We start from the raw sequence: 17,688 nt of genomic DNA on the forward strand, positions 1-17,688 counted from the left end.
AACAGCAGGCGGAATAATCCTACATCGGCGGCAGTCGAGGCAAAAGACACGGACAACACCACCATCTACAGGCGTGAAGAGTCTCCACATCCAACCAAGGGGGACAAAGCGGCTGGAGACGGACACCGTGATACTTTACCTGCTATTTCTGCTGTTTCTCCGGTCGACACCATGGCTCAATCGGCCCCACCAGCGCCCTCAACAAACCTGGACGAGGGACCCCATCCCCCACTCCCGCCACCCCACGACGACCCCCACGCACCCCCCACCCTCCCCCCACGGCACCCCGCGGCTTCTACAGACATCAACAATGGCCCTCCGCTCCCCTATTTCGCCATGGAGGAAATAAGCACCATAGTCGGAGCCAACGGACTTCATATCTTTCACCTGAACGTCAACAGCATTGGACCCAAAATGGCTGAAATCAGGCATATGTTTCAATGCGGTAAGGCGAACATCATTAGCTTCTCTGAAACCAAACTTGATGAGTCAACCAAAGACCCAGAAGTTGAAATAGAGAACTATTCTTTGATCAGAAACGACAGAAACAGGCATGGTGGTGGCGTGTGTATGTATATTCACAAAGACACTGAATATGTTACTCGTACTGACTTACAGCATGATGAAATTGAAACTGTGTGGGTTGAATTAATTTTCAAAAAAGCTAAATCAGTATTAGTGGGCACCGTCTACAGACCGCCTGACCAACATGGGTTCTATGATATACTTGAGGGGTGCTTAGCTGAGGAGGAATGTGTAGAGAAAATCCTGATTGGCGACTACAATACAGACATGCAACGAAAGGAAGCACCTGTGTTTAAGTCATTCAGTAAGTTCTGTGATCTACATAGTGTCAGTCAGCTAATTACCCAACCCACTAGAGTGTGTGATTCTACTCAAACTGTCATTGATCTCATTCTGTCCTCGGACAAATCCAGAATCTCCAAGAAAGGGGTTATTGTATGTGGGCTTAGTGATCATTTTATGATATTCTGTACCCGCAAAATACAAAAACTTAAGACCGGCTGCCACAAAACAGTCATATCAAGGGACCTCAAAACCTACTCTAGTGAGGTCTTTAACCAAGTATTGGAGAGTCTGGATTGGTCCGATGAGCTTAAAAGCACACATGTCGAAGAAGCTTGGCTTGGCTTCAAAACCAAATTTACATCAGTACTGAACAACATGGCTCCTTTGAGAACCACCAGGGGCAAAACCCGCTCGGAACCATGGATGAATTCGGACATACTGGCTGCAATGAAAGCCAGAGACAAAAAATGCTCTGAAGTTCTAAAATGCAAGTCAAAGCTAGCCAAGCGCTTCGACAGTGTTCGCCAAGCTCGTTTGAACAACCTAAATACACAACGAATCAAACTACGAAACAGTGTAACTGCCATGACCAAATCAGCTAAAAGTAACTTCATTAATGATAAAGCTGAGGAAAACAAAAACAATCCTCATGAGCTCTGGAAGCTACTAAACAATCAACTAAGCTATGGTCAGAAACTAAAAACCAGATTTTCGAACATAAACATCAAATCTGACAACACTCTCATCACTGACAACCTTGATGTGGCCAACTACTTGAATATCTTCTTTACAAACATATCAACAACTCTGGTTAACAAACTGCCCTCCCACTCTGGGCTCTTTGGTGTAGAGCACATTACAACCTTCTACAAAAACCTAGGTGTTTGTAAAGACGATTTTAAACTAGTTATGGTAACAACTGATGAGGTAATTAAGAAACTGAGTGCCCTCCAACCCCACAAGGCCACAGGACATGACAACATTCCCTCCAAATTTCTCAGAGACTCAGCCATCTCTATAGCTCCAATCATCACCCACATAGTAAACCTCTCCATCAAACAGGGACAGGTCCCCCAAGATTTCAAACTGGCCAAAGTAACCCCCTTGCACAAGAAAGGGAGTAAATTAGACCCCGGCAACTACCGCCCTATTTCTATTCTTAGTTCCATCTCGAAAGTGATGGAAAAAATAGTCTATGAACAGGTTGAAAAGTATCTTGCCACTAATAAATTATTGTACGAGTTCCAATCTGGCTTCAGAACATCCCACTCCACTGACACATGCCTCCTCTATTTGAGCGACCACATCAAACAAGAGGTGGACGCTGGCAAATACTGCGGCATGGTCATGCTGGACCTCCAAAAGGCTTTTGACACCGTGAACCACTCCATACTGGTTAACAAGCTAAAAGCAATTGGTTTCGATAGCACATCAGTGAGCTGGATGCAATCCTACCTGGAGGGGAGAGAACAGATGGTGGAAGTGAACGGAACACTGTCCCCCCCCCTCCCAGTGAGCTGTGGCGTTCCACAAGGAAGCATACTAGGGCCTCTACTGTTCCTAATATATGTAAACGACATGACTTCAGCCTGTGACTGCAACTTGTTCCTGTTCGCAGATGACTCAGCACTGCTGGTCTCGGACAGGGACAAACTGCAGGTTGAAAATGCCCTCAGCTCTGAACTCGGTAGAATCTGCACCTGGCTCGCTGATAACAAACTATCTTTACACCTGGGAAAAACTGAATCCATTCTCTTTGGCTCTATTAGTAATCTCAGCAAGGCAAATGGCTTCTTGGTTAGAGTGGGTGACAATGTTATCACACGTAAAGATGAAATTACCTACCTAGGTTCCATCCTGGAGGCTAATCTTTCCGGTGATAAAATGGCCACCAACGTAATCAAAAAAGTCAACCATAGAACAAGATTCCTCTACAGGATCTCCTCACTGGTCAACAAAAACACCTTGAAGACCTTAACAGGAGCCCTTGTACAGGGTTTCTTTGACTATGCATGCACCTCCTGGTACCACAGCACCTCAAAGGCCCTTAAAACCAGGCTCCAGACTTCCCAAAACAAACTGGTCAGGCTCCTACTTGATCTAGCCCCCCGAACCCACCTCACCCCTGCCCACTTCGACAGGCTGGAATGGCTTAGGGTCGACGACAGAGTACAGCATCTTGCAATGGGTCTGGTCCACAAGATTCGATACACCACCAAGATACCCATGTACCTGTCTAGATACTTCCTTAATGTTAACGAAGTCCACACCCACAACACCAGAGGGAGTGCAACGAACCATGTACAACCCAGATTCGGCACAAACAAGGGACTAAATTCTTTTCGCTCCTATGCCACTAAAATGTGGAACGCCCTACCAACTGTCATTAAGACATGCGAATCCCTTGACTCTTTCAAAACCGCTCTCAAAGGGCACCTACGGACGGCTGCAATTCGAAACTGGCCCCTGTAAAATCGGAATCCCTCAAACACGAACGCAATGACAACACAAGAGACGGTCGCGGCCACACAGCCAACTCAAGGTATGGCACTGAGCCAACTTGGGGACCCAACGCAAGGACAACACAAGAGATGGTCACGGCCACACAGCCAACTCAAGGTACGGCCACGGAGCCGACTTGGGGACCCAACGCAGCTCCTCCAAGGAAAACAAACAATTTAACGGAGCTGAACGTGAATCCCCCCCCCCGCCCCCCCCTTTTTTTCCCCTCACTGTATATTTTTCTTTTCCCTTTTTACCTCCTTTTTGATGAATTCTTTTTTGATGAATTCCTGTTCTGTCTATAGAAGTGTCTATTTGTACGTCTCTAAATGTTTTGATGATTTGAACATGGTGGACCCTGTTGGAAACAAGTGTAATGCTTAATTGGGTCGTCCACTCACAGTTAACAGCCTTTGTATTGAGTTTGTGCTTGAAATGTACTGTAATTCTGCAAACTGTTAATAAATTCTTCAATCAATCAAAAACAGGTGCTAAAGGTTCAAATGATAGCCTACTGTTTGCCAGCAGAGTGTTAGCTTACGGTTCAGTCTGATTTCAGGAATTAGATCATATGTTGCGTTCACAAGGGCAGATTAAACAAGGCAGTCTACCATTCATTGTCAATGGAAGCCAGCGACATGACATTGCAAAGACGCAATGATGCATGTAGCTGCTTACGTTTAATGTATACTGAGCCATGGGCTCAGAGAGTTACAAACTGCCAGGCTTTGGTTTCAGCATCTTATCTTGAAGACATAGCAATATAGGATATGAAAATGTTTTTGGATGTCTTGTTAAACTCCCTCCTAATTACATCATCCATAACTTTGTTTGATAAGGCCATGTTACAACCTTTGTAGAAATAGTTAGTTAGTTAATAGTTAGTTAGTTATACGAGTTGTAACTGCATATATTTACGTGTTTGAACTGCATGTAAGCTGTGCGACTAAAGTAAAATAAGCAACTGAGGTCATTTATAAAAGTACCAGATGATGTCATCTGTGCAAACAGCCGACAGAGATCGAGTTGACAGAACGATGTGGCTTTTCAGAGTTATTCAGGGTCAAATAACTGCAGTTCTTTTGACATGAAGCCCTTTTCTTCGCAGGTTTGCATCTTCTGCATGAGTCAACTAATGATGGTAACAGCTTGTGACACCATTAACCCCAACCAGTATTATAGTTCCTCAATAAAAGATTAAAACCGTCTCCTCCATTCATTCACACAGTGTTCCTACATGACTGCCCCAGCCGCGCACACGCACACACAGGAAAAGAGACACATTACACATTGTTTGATGTCGGATATGAAAAGGGCCATGCCTGTTTGTTAAGAGAGTGGTACGGCATGAATCTGTATAAAAATCTTCACATAGATGTAGCCTAGATTTGATCTACATAATGGCATTTTCAAAGTTCACAACCTGTGCAACGACGTGTGCAGGGAGAGGGGGTTAAAAAAAAAGTATCCCTGGTCACTGAGTTCAGTGTAGGGCTTAGATGAGATACGGCTGCCTGAAAATATATCAAAGCCGATAATTAGAACAAAATCAACAAATAACTGTTTTCATCTTGCTGATGTAGGTTAAATTCTTTGACATTGATAATGGATTGACGTGAAGGATTCTAATAGATATTTTCGAATCAATTGAATAGATTAGTCAGATTAACGACTCTACCCTGCATTGTGCTATGGTGAAAATAGCCCATCTACACACTCACAACGGAGCTGACCATTTAAAAACAAATAGTGGAAATAGCAGATCTACAAGCTCACCTCGTGACGCAACTCATTGTGAGGTTGTGGATTGCCAATCACATGTTTTCACGCGTTTGTTTTTTTGAGGGGTGTGTTTGAGCATGTGTTTGTTTTTGTAGCATGTGTTTGTAGCACGAAATGTGATGATTTGATTGGCTGATGTATGCTGCTAAGAACACCCCTCACTTCACACGATTTTTATTTTATTTTTGGTTTAGATTGTGCTGGTCGCCACCATCTGAATAGTTCTGGGTTGCTAGGAGATCGAGTAAACAGGAAATAACCGGAAGTCAAAAGTCAGCCCTCTCTCCACCTCCAGCAGAACAGATTCTTTTTTAAATCCATTTATCTCAAAGTTTGAAATAATGGTGATATTGATTCGATGTCATATAGCCCTGTCCTAGTACTGTACTCGATAACAGCAGCAGAGTACATTCATTCATGTTTCACTTTCACAAAAGGACAGCTACAGCGTAGCACTAATCATTCATCTATTAGCTCTAATGTCTGACGTCGTCAATGTTTATGACATGCTGCGGTGGTTCTCAAAGTGGGGTCTGGGGACCCCAGGTGGTCGTTGAATGGGGTTCCAGTGGAACAAGAGAAATCTGTTAATACATCACACTCAGGCCCCTTCTCCACCTAAATAACTTTATGATGGTTTATATTTATATCACATCTGCATCTTCCAATCTGAATAGTGACACGCAGTATTTGGCCGCGGACCCCCCCATCTGAAAAGGTTTTGCGCCAGGGAGTACCCCAGAAGATGACGCGGGTGACACACTGAGTTTGTTTCTGCTATTTTTGAGCACCACTCTTCTAAACCACTGTTCTAAATTTTTCTGAAAACTTATGTTGATGTGAAAATAACGACTTTAATTTTTATCCCACGATTTTGTAACCCATTTGTCACCCCTGTGTCAATTCTCTAATGTGATCCTGGGTTCTACACACCCTCCGCCAACCTAGCCCCCATATATGGGGGACATGGGAGAGCAACAGACTTGAACTCATGCTTCCTTCATGCCTGAGTGTCCAAGTTGCTCCTTTACACCTGACAGGGGGGAGTTTCCCTGGTTGGACGTAGCGCGTGGAAGGAAAACGTTATTCCAACCAGTTCCTTTCCCCTCCATCAGGCGCCCCGGCTGGCCAGGGGGAGGCAGTTTAGAGACCAGGATTACTGCATGTTTTTTGTGAGGGTACCTACCCTAGGGGACATGGAGACAGGAGAACATGCAAACTCAAAAAGGACCTTTCGCCAACCCCGCCTCGGGTATGGGCACTGATGAAGCGGAGGAGGAAACACGCCGCCAGCACCCACAGCGTCCCGAGCGGGAATCGAACACGGGTCCTTCTGGCTGTGACGCGACAGCACTACCAACTGTGCCACCTGCCCCCCTAACCAATAACCACTTTTAACCATGTTTTAAACTTCGGTTATACTTTGGCTATTCAAAAATAACCGATCTAACAGGCTCAAAATCCTTTTGTGTTCCATGGCCAATTGCAGAATCAATTTGACATGATGAAAAGCCTGAGAACCAAGCAGTGCAGCATGCTGCATGTTGCATAACGGCGTCTGCCTGATTAGCGATATCAGAAGCACTTCACTGACCTCAGGGGAAGGATCACCACACGTAATCTTGGCCGACAACCAGACAAAAGTTCAACATGATAGAAGAATAGCACAGGAACAGACACGTGGGACAGCAGGGTTGATTCCGTTGACGACTAAAACTATGGCGAAAAATGTTCGCCGAATACCTTTTTGCACTGACAAACTAAATAAAAACTAAGCTATGATGACTGAAACCAAAAACTAAATATAGTAATATACTGACTAAAATGTCAGGAAGGGACTAGTGGAGAAGAGATCCAGTATAACTAAAATACAAGTCATTGTATGCTTGGTTGCATGCTGAAAATAGCCATTTTCAGCATGCAATGTGTAAAATCAGCCATTGCGAGATTTGCGACAACATCAAGGCCTGCCGAAATAATTTGTTTCCGACTAAATCAACTGTAGATTTAGTTGACTAAAAACTGTAGGATATTTTAGTCGAACATATGACTAAATCTAAATGGAATTGTACTCAAAAGACTAAACAATTCAACACTACTGACAGGCTACTACTGTTATCAACCAACTGCACCATGTTCAAGTGGCTTGGCTTGTGGCTCTTTTCCACCACAAGAACCAAGTGAACCGTGCTGTGCCATTTAAAGTATTTCACAGGTTCTGGATTTCGTCTCGGTCGCGTGGAAACCTCATGTACAAAACTGTTACTTTTCAGGGTTCAAATTCGAAAATAGTAAAAGTAGCAGATCCCCAAAAAGCTTGAAACGCATGTTATGCAGGGCGTTTTATTAGCAAAATGTATTAAACCAGCTATTTTTGCTTCTTTTACAAGGTTTGTTTTCATGATGTACCTCTCTCTTAATGGATGATTCTTCTGATTATAATGCAAACAAAAACATCACTGAACTTCAGGTTCTAGAAGGTCCTGGGTTACCCTGCATAGTCTAAAGCCCAAACCCCACCAATGGGTCACCATGCAACTCCTTGCAACCAAATAGTTACAAGTAGACACATGTAGTAGACACATGTAGTAGACACATGTAGTAGACACATGTAGACGCAAGCAACCATTGAATTGAACCAATTTAATCACTTGGGTCGACTTGGGCTTGAGCCATCAATCTTCAAGGAAAAGTGACTGGCAGGAGTCTGTGACAAACTGGTGTACCAAATGCACAAATTGGCCCCATCTTACCTAATCTTAGGCCTTATTTAATAATTTGAAAAGTAAAAGTTTTAAAATAGTGAAAATAGGCTTTTGTTTTGAATGTTTTTCAAAGGTTAGGGATAAGGCATAAGACTCCAACAACTGTGTGTCTGGTCTTGGTTGTGCATCATGTCACAGCAATGCGTTGTAAGCTTGCCATTTTCCGTGCAAGACACCAGCGAGCTCTTACGGTACCAAGTATAAATCAGGCTTTACTGTTGCATTACACACTCCCTAGATCATCGCCATTAGTTTACACAGCTAGTATGCTTGATTGTTAACGGTCATTAAAAGAAAAGGCATGCTGCAGTCTAGTAGTAACAGTCTGTTACTAGTTGATAACAGACTGCTGTTTTCTATAAGCGACTGCTGCTCTGCCTGTTTACTCTGTGTGATAGGAGGCTCCTCCGCTGTGTTGCCAGATTTTGTGGCAGAAATAAGTGACAAGGTCTATGAAAAAAAAAGAAAAAAGAAGCCACTCCATAAATGAACTATTTCAATCTAATATTCGTCAGCTATTTGAAAGTAGCCGATCTGCTATTTTCCCCCAAATCCTGGAAAGAGATTTTTATTAAATGGAAATATATATATATATATTTAAAAAAATGAACACAAATCTGGTATGGGGATCCCTGGCAGAAAATATTTTCAGATGGGGTCCGCAGAGAAATGCATGGCGGTCCTTGACATGAACATGTTTGAGAAACACTAGGAAGCAAGCCCAAATAAGCAACTACACAACCACCAATATTTACAAGCAACTTTACAGAAAAGGAAGTCCAAAGTCACTTATAATAACCCGACATGGCAACACTGCTCCTCCACTTCACCTTGTCAGGGGGGTTGGGGGGTTTCCTCCCCAATGACTGCCTCACCATACATTATCCCTTACGTAAACATGCCATGTTTTCAACATTTCAAATGGGGTTATTTGTCACGAGGGTTGCCATGTATGCTCAATTGCTTATAGTATGTGACTTTGGGCTTGTTTTTCTGTAAAGTTGCTTGTAAATATTGGTACTTTTCGGGTTGCAATGGGCTTGTTTTCAAAGAACTTATTTGCTTGCTTATTTCTCTGGCAAAATGTGGCTGCAGTGTTTGTCACTCACTCATACAACTAGTACAACCAGTGAAATGTTGATAAAGTTCCACATTTTATTAGTAGCTGGTGGGGAAATTCGTTTACAAAAAATCATAATAAACAAAGACATTTTATGTTATGCCGTTTATGCCCCCCCACCTCTTACTGTACCGAGACAAATAATAATAAATGAACCGTGGCTTCAAAACTGAAAACTGAACCTAACCACTGTGTGTGTGTAGTGTATGTGTGTGTACAGTTACACCCCTAGAATATACACAAAAAGTAAAACTAGCAGAAATAGAGAGTGAATAATTTAGTAACTGCCAGCTAACTGGGATATAGAATATACACAGTGCAAAGTAAAAATATGCGCCAAGGACAATATGTACAGGCCAGGGATGTGTCCTCAAAAAGAAAGAGACTATGTGTAATATGTATGTGTATTGATTTAGAAAGGGATAAAACGGAAGGCACAAATCATAACATAAGGTCTCTCTGCCTAGTAGTGGAACACTTCTAGGCTCTGGAGAGCGGAGCTGAATAGCACAACAACTGTGCTTGGCTGGCAGGTGCTGTGTGCTAATGAGAATCACACCTGTGGCCTCATGAGCCAGTGATTAGCATGTTAGTCCTGACCTGCAGTGCACATACAGTGCACTGCCCCCCCCAAGGACTAGGCCTTCATGCCTGCCTGCTCTGTGTTCTAAAGTTATGTGCAGCGCACAAATGAGAAATGTATACTTCAGAGTAGGGCTGGGCAATTAGCTGAAACAATATAGCATTAGCAAATCTGACATTTAGAACCCATAAATCATAGATTCTAAAAGGTCCGGGGACCCCCAGGGGTCCTTGAGGAGGGGGTTCCAGGGGGTCCCGTCCGGGAAGATGTGTCAGCATCACAATCATTTTTACCCCTTTATCCATATTGTGTAAGTTGGCTCTTCAAAAACAGCAGATTGCGAAAATAGTCACTATACAAACACAATAGCATGTAGATCTGCTTAATTCTAGAGAGGCACTGATGTGACATTTCAGGCCAATACATTACCGGTGCCAACATTGCTGTTATGGTCAATAAACCATATTTACCAATGTCAAATATCTGTAGAAAAACAAGTTCAAAATGTTGTCCTTTCTGATGAAAAGGAACAAACACTGAATTTGAAAAAGCAAATGCCTCTTCCAAAGACTAGGAAGAGGCATGTTGACATTTTGGCCCAGTATCCCAACAGAAACAGCTTGAAAATGTTATATTTTCTTTTTTTTTAAAGAATGGATTGAGTCTGCAGCCTTCATCATAATCATCACAAAAGGCTTTTTCAGCTTCACATAAAAATAAAAAATAAATTATATATATATATATATATATATATATATATATATATATATATATATATAACCAATATATTATTTTGATATAGAGTTGATATAGAGTTATAGATTTTGATACAGATACGATGACCGATTAATCATGTATCCCGATTCCCTACTACTTTTACTATTGTTTTAAAGAATCATTCATTAATCGAAATTGAGGAAAAACTTTAAGATAATCCTGATAGATAGCTTCAGCCAGCTCTGTTCTAAAGTTATGTGCAGCAGACACAGTATTGAATTACACAGAAGGTTAGCACATTACAATATGCACCTTTCACCTCATGTCTTCAGTCCATATAGGTGCCGGATGTCAGAAATGCACACTCCCTGGACATATTCAAGTCAAGGCTAAAAACACACCTTTTTTCTATGCACTACGGTTCCGCCTAGTTTTAATCTCTATGATTCATACAGCTATGCACATTTTACCATGTTTTACTATGTTTTTTATTGCTATGCTATTTGTGTCTTTGATTTGTTTTTTGATGTATTAATGCTGTAAAGTGCACAGAGACCCCCTGGGGTGATTTTGTACTATAAATAAAATAAACTGAAACTGAAACTGGGAACAGAAGGGTCTGAATGTCCCCGTTTGCACAATTGGGGAATGACTGGTCAATTTATATATTTATTTTTCCCGACCGGCGCTGGTGGTCTCTCTAGCACCGTTCCCATGTTGTTGTGCAATCGTCGTTGTGTATTGGCTGCATGCTTGCCTGCGACCATTCTGACCATCCCCCAAATAATAACAACAATAATAGTCGTCCCCACACCTTATATGTCCTGACGGCACCACTGCTTCAGTCTTTCGTCTACTCCACTCAGAACTGCAAAGTAACTGTGTTAAAGCAGTCTAACAATTTTTTTTTTAAATATAATAAAAAAACAGCAATGACATTGCATTTTTTGTTGTTGTTGTTTTTTTTTTGGGGGGGGGGGGGGTCATCAGAAGACTTTCCTTTCAACAGTCTCTGGCGCAGATTGAAGCAAGGAAAAAACTAATTCAATGCTTCTAAGAAACTGCCTATAGCATATTTACCAATACACCGCCCACACCCACTCGCCCCGTTTTCCCCACTTCTCTTCTTTGCATTGACTTTGTATGTAATCTGCAATCGCACCGCTCTAACTATCCAGATCTGAACGCAGCTTTAGGGTTCCGGTTAAGGGCATTTGCAACATTGCTACTTCCAGTTCCAACAGCTTTCTTTAGTTGTGAAAGTTGCATTCAAATCCTGAATTAGTATTATATTACTCTAGGCCTACACCACTGTGTACACTGAAACCAACCTTAATATAGCATCCTTGTGGCTTTCCACTATTTACATATCTAGGTCAAGTTAAAATGAGAGCATAATATTAACTATAGGTTTCTCCTTCCAAACGAAAGACACGTTCATTTAGACTACTCTAGAGTTGTTGTAGGGCTTGGCAATTAACCGAAAACATATCGAAACCAATATTTAGAACCAATAACCGTCTTAGGGCTCTATCTTAAAACATTTTAGAATTTCAAAAAGCAGGGTTTACTCATTTAAGCCCCGCATTATACTTATTTAGTTGTCCAAAAAACATTTGCGAAAATAGTTGATCTACAATGTGTGATGCAGCTTGTAGATCAGCTATTTCCACTTTTGTTTTATAATCGCTTATTAAAGTTTGAAAAAAATCATCATATTGATTTGAAGTCAAATCACCCAATCATATGGAAAATTGTACGTTCATTTGAAGATGATCTCCTTTCAATGTGATGGTAATCTAGCACCCTGTGAAAACACGACAAACAATACAATTCATGAGAGGGTCAAAGTTTCACTTAACAAGTCCGGACAAATACCGGAGAACTCGCCAGTTTACCAAGTCGCCACAGAGAATATTCTTCATCAATGTCTTCATCGTTATGCTAATATGCTGTCTTCATCAGTGTAGTATGTCAAACCCACAGATGTTATAGTTCATTTCCAAAGTTATCAAATTATTTTGTGCAATTAAATGGTCAGCTAGAATCTGGCTGACCATTTAATTGCACAAAATAATTTGATTCACATACTCACCTTTTGATCATCATCTAGCTGCTAGAATCTAGCAGCTAGATGATGATAAAAAGGTGAGTATGTGAATACCAATGATAAGTAGGCCTATCATTTCAGGATATGTTTACTAATTAATTACATTGTTTCGGTACTTTGATGTTTAAACTTTTAGCATTCCTACTTTCTCTAGTGTTAACTCTAAACAACTATACTCTCTCTCTCAATTCAATGCAATTTAAATGAAGGTGAAGAAAACTAAAATGCACTAAATCGTGGCGAGTTGGTAAACTGGCGAGTTCTCCGGATACCGTCCGGACATGGCGATCCCCACCTCAGGTGTGAATGAGGCAAGCTTGAGTAGTGTCACTGTCAAATCCTCTGTGTTCATTTTCTGCACAGCAACATCCTCTCTGATAATTTATGTATTTGTAACCAAAATTACCTTTTTACAGTTCCACACAGACCCTGCCCACCAACACAGAGGTTGTGTGGGTACTTTGAATCCACCATGGTGCATCCGGCTTCGTCAGGCATCTATGCAAACACCATTGCCACCATATATAATAAATAACAAATAATAAATAATATTATAATTATTATGGCCAAAACCGGTTTACTTTTGAGGAAATGGAAAGCAATGACCTGTGTTCCAATGGATTTCAACAATGGAGTTATTATTTAGTCACATGCTCTTGTTAATAATTTGCATTGCATAAAACCCATAGACACTTGTTTTCAAAATAGCAAAAGTAGTCAATCTAAAAGCTCACAGCACGATGCATTACACACTACTTGTGTGTCAAAGTTCTTGCAGGATGAAGTACAAAGTTTCAGCCCGATAGCAACGATATGCTGCTCTACAGTATAACTACCATCAACATACTTTTGGTGATCTAACAGAGAAACTTGAGGCAAAAAAATTGCCTGAGTGAAATCCAGTAAAGCCTGATGTATTTATTCATTCAACCATGAAACCCAGTACAGCCCAGGTATTTGAAAACTGCCATTTAGGCTAATGATTAAACAGCCTTATTCTTGAAACCTACAAAGTAGGCTACATTGAGGGCTGGTAGCCTAAATTTACTAAACACACAGTTGAAGGCCAAGGGAAACTGGGGCATCATGTGAGTGGCAGCAGTACTTCATGTGTTTCCAATTATGGACTTGCAAGACTAAAAGCTGTTTTATCCTGGCCTTCCAAAGACCTGGGACAGAATTAGGTTAGTTAATTCAACTCAACTCATCCAGTGTTCATGTCAAGGACCCCCAAATTGATATGCACCCTGTCCCTAACCCTAAAGCCCAAACCACACCAATGGGTCGAGACGCAACGCAGCAGTTTTAGTGTTCATCGCAGTGATGTGATATGTCCTGTTGCACATCGCTGCATGGTGGCGCATGCCATGGTGGCACACTCCCGGTGCCCTAGGCGGTCGCGTCGTTTGCGGCGGGTTGGCACTGTGGTTGCTTGCACCGTCCTACATGCGTCTACTCGCATGTAGGTTGCAAGGAGTTGCATGGTGGTGACCCATTGGTGTGGTTTGGGCTCACACAAAGCCATGTTGTCGGACTAATGCGTCGTCTGATCCCCTCAATCATGTTGTGCCAGGGACATCCAGAAGCAAAGATTTCAGTTAAATAAGACCCGAGGTCGATTCTACAAATGCAGTCTGAATGAGAATCAGTAGTTCTCACAATTGATTATTTTTAATAGCAAATGTACAAGCTCGCAGCATGGCACTAAGTGACGTGCTGTGAGCTTGTATATCTGCTATTTTTGAATAGCCAACGCTAAAATCGAAAATGACACAGATGCTTTCCCGGTTTTAATGGGTTAAATATGGTATGTATATATATGGTAATGTAAAACTTGACGTACTGTATATATGCCTGATCAACAAACTTCTACATTACAGTAAACATTTATACAAAAAGGGCTTTTTTTCATGAAGAAGTAGATTAGCCAGAGCTAGTGTGTGATAATGTTTTTTTGGGGAGGTGGAGGTGGGGGTTTGACAGACAGACAGATGGGACAGTTGTGCTTGGGCCAGGCACAAGCTGGGATCCAGCCCTAGCAGCAGCTAGCTAGGCCTGAATCCCAGCTCTGTCTACAGCAAAGCCATTGTCTCACACGGGTACAAAAAACACTGACTTCCCTTGTCTTGTCAGAGATGAGCCCTTTTTGCTTGTTCATAGTCCGACATGCTTGGCATTGGCAATGAAGCCTTGCTCTGCCAACTGAACTGGAACCGCTGACAACAATAAAATCTATTCACGGCATTAACATTTTGGCCCCTTGACACCGGCGCAACGCAATTACGCCCAACTGTGTCAGCGCAAGTCACTTCCTCATACAGCATTTCCAGTATATTTGGATTACTGTCTTTTGAACCATGTACATGGATCAGTCTCGTCCATTAAGTTCACACTAGGAGACAGTATCCTATATCTAAACACACAATATAGAGAGATATAATGGATAGATAGATAGATCGATAGAGATCCCATCCATAGCATGCAGAGACAGTTAAGTGCCTCATAGGCTAGAATACAAAACTATAGGATCGAAGGTATACCAAGAACCTAGCATCAAAACAATTAACCAATTAACCTAGGCATCCGTTTAAATAGCATGCCATCTAAATTACATTCTTAACATTGTGGTCAAGAAAACAAAACCCAAGTATCACTGCAGAAGTGCAGATCGATAAGACAGATATGCGTGTGTATATTTTGGTAATCTGGTCACCCTCTCTGTTCTGAGCTCCACAGCAAATAAAGGCAAAGCACTAGGCTTCTAGAATGTAACATTAGCCCCCAGAAGGCTTACGATTTAAAGACACTTGATATGCAGGTAGGTATGTTCAATGTTTACGTTCTAAAGGACTCAGAGAGGCGAGCGAGCTCCTGGACAAGTTGCCCATGACTTTCACCCAGTGCAAGTGCAGCCAGGCACACACACACACACGCACACGCACACGCACGTGAAATAGCGTTATGTCAACTGACAACACGGGCCAGTTGATTGATGCTTACATTAGAATATACATCACACACACACACACACGGCCCTCCTCAGCTCAGTATTGAGCAAGCAGAGCAGCGTTGCATTGTATGGGCTGGCTGTGCCTGGGCTTAAAGAGCTTATAGCCTAAAAATAGACAAGCATTGAGCAAGCTGGCGTCTTCAAGTCAATTCCTAACGGTGCTAGCCGTTAGGAATACAGAACGTCATATTTCTGCTCTTCAGCCTCTGCTTGGCTTAGTTTATGGACGAAATAACACTGTAAACCCCCAATGTTTTGATGTTACACACACTAACACATGTCAACGGTTGTCCAGTGGGATTGTGATTAAAAGGGAGCTAGCTTGGCTTGGTCAATAATATATAGTATTAGGTTCCAAACGGAGCTAATATAGTATGCGACCCAATGCCAAGGAGACACCTAACGCTTAATGTACATACTATATCAACTGCCCACAAAATAACTGATCTACAAACTAAACAAACGCGTCGCACGATCATTTGTTTTTGGGGCAGCCAGCGTCACCATTGTAATTTTTTATAGACACATTTAGGCTTATAACGTTACACGTAAATATAAGAGGTGCGCGATTGACTACTAGCTTGCGTTGTTTGTAGCTTTTCGGCGTCGCTTGGCACACAACACAAGAACACAGATCTCCAAGCACCGACAATAAACAAGACCTGGCTGCTGCAACGCGTTGTAAAGCTTCAAGCCCAAGGTCTATTATCGGATATTATAAAATTGAGCATATGCATGCAGTAGCCTTGGATCAAGACTATCATGCATTTTATAGAGTTAGACTCGATAAAATACATAATGTGATAGTCTTAGGCTTGGATCGAGACTATCATAGATTGTATACATCTAATATAGTTATTATGCAGCAAGAAAAAAGCTACAACCACTTAAACCACCTATAGTTACACACATATATACATAGGCTGCTTGACCCCGGGGCCGGGTCCCCATACCATATGGCAGCATTATTACTAGACCATAGTTATTTTATTTCACTCTACATAAAAAAAAATCAATCTCCAAGCAAAAATAATCCGAATATTCAACAACAAGAATGGGGCAATAATTCTGGGGGGGTTCACTTCAAACTAAAGTGGGTTAAGTTGATCCCAGTAGTTGACACACTTACCTTGCACCGCAGCAGCATTAACAACAACACGACATCATCACATCATCACATCGCGGCGACTTGTGGCTCTTCTCTCTCGTCTTCACGCGGACGGACAGTGATCGGGAACGGAGGAATGTATACGCGGCGAGGGCGAGGCGACCGTTGGCCAACAACCGTTAATTTCTGACTGTGCCCACCGGACCGGGAGGTATAGTAGAAGATGTTACACAACAATATGCTTTAAAGGACGTGTTGTTGTTGTTGTTGTTGTTCTTGTTTTACATAGACGGAGAGAGATCATTGCAGACGCAACGGTTCACTGCTTCATTCGTTCTGAACGCTTTGCTACCGCTTCCCCCGAAACCTAACGACTAGCATGCTGGCTGGCTGGCTGCACACACACACACACACACACACACACACACCAATGTAATGTTGTGTCCCTCCTTCTCCACCTCCTCCCTCCTCCTCCTCTTCCTCCTCTTCAGAGACAAGTCGGCTCGTGTTTTCATGTGGGTAGGCGGGTTTTGGGGGGGCTGTCACTTTAAGCCAGTGGAGGAAAAAAGTACTACATTTTATCACTTCAAAAAGTAAAAGTATATGAATACTGCAATAATACTCTAGCTGTTACAGGTAAAAGTCCAGATTTATTTATTTATTTATTACACAATTATTAACATAACAAAGTACTAAAAGTAAAAGTAGTCATTTTGCTTAATGTCTTATTAAAAGTTTTTACATTATATACATTAAAATAGCTATTTTCAAATGGCAGAAATGCATAGGCTGAAGTGTTGCCATGTATGCTTAGCGGTATAGACTAGTATACTATAGTTGCTTCCTTTTAGTATGTTGTTTAAAGTTTAAACCAGTGGATCATTCATTCTCAACCATTTTCATGACAAGAACCAGCCAAATGAATGTTTTTGTCCGTTTTTTAATTAAGGGACCAAGAAGTCACAAAGTGACTTCTTGGTCACTTATTGTTTTTGTGTTTATTTTTCTTCTTCTCCTTCTTCTTCTCCTTCTTCTTCTTCTTCCGCCAAAAATAGCTGTTCTGACTGAACCGTGCAGTCGTTTTTTGCGAAACGCGGTAGTCTGGTAGAGGGCCATGCCAAACGGTGACTATGCGAAGCCCATGACGATTGGCCAAATGGTGGCGCTATAGCACTCAATTG

General features: G+C 41.9%; 1 protein-coding gene across 1 annotated transcript in view; it reads right to left on the reverse strand.

The window, feature by feature from the left end:
• The window catches only part of LOC306930511 (phosphatidylcholine:ceramide cholinephosphotransferase 1-like), a 56,229-nt gene extending 39,282 nt beyond the window's left edge, over window positions 1-16,947 (reverse strand). Inside the window, exon 1 of the mRNA XM_079511518.1 lies at window positions 16,529-16,947. The gene's annotated coding sequence lies outside the window, so the exon portion shown is untranslated. The remainder of the gene's footprint in view (window positions 1-16,528) is intronic.
• Window positions 16,948-17,688: the final 741 nt, after the last annotated feature.

The sequence above is a fragment of the Electrona antarctica genome (assembly GCF_951216825.1).
Source record: "Electrona antarctica genome assembly, chromosome: 10".
NCBI lineage: Eukaryota > Metazoa > Chordata > Actinopteri > Myctophiformes > Myctophidae > Electrona > Electrona antarctica.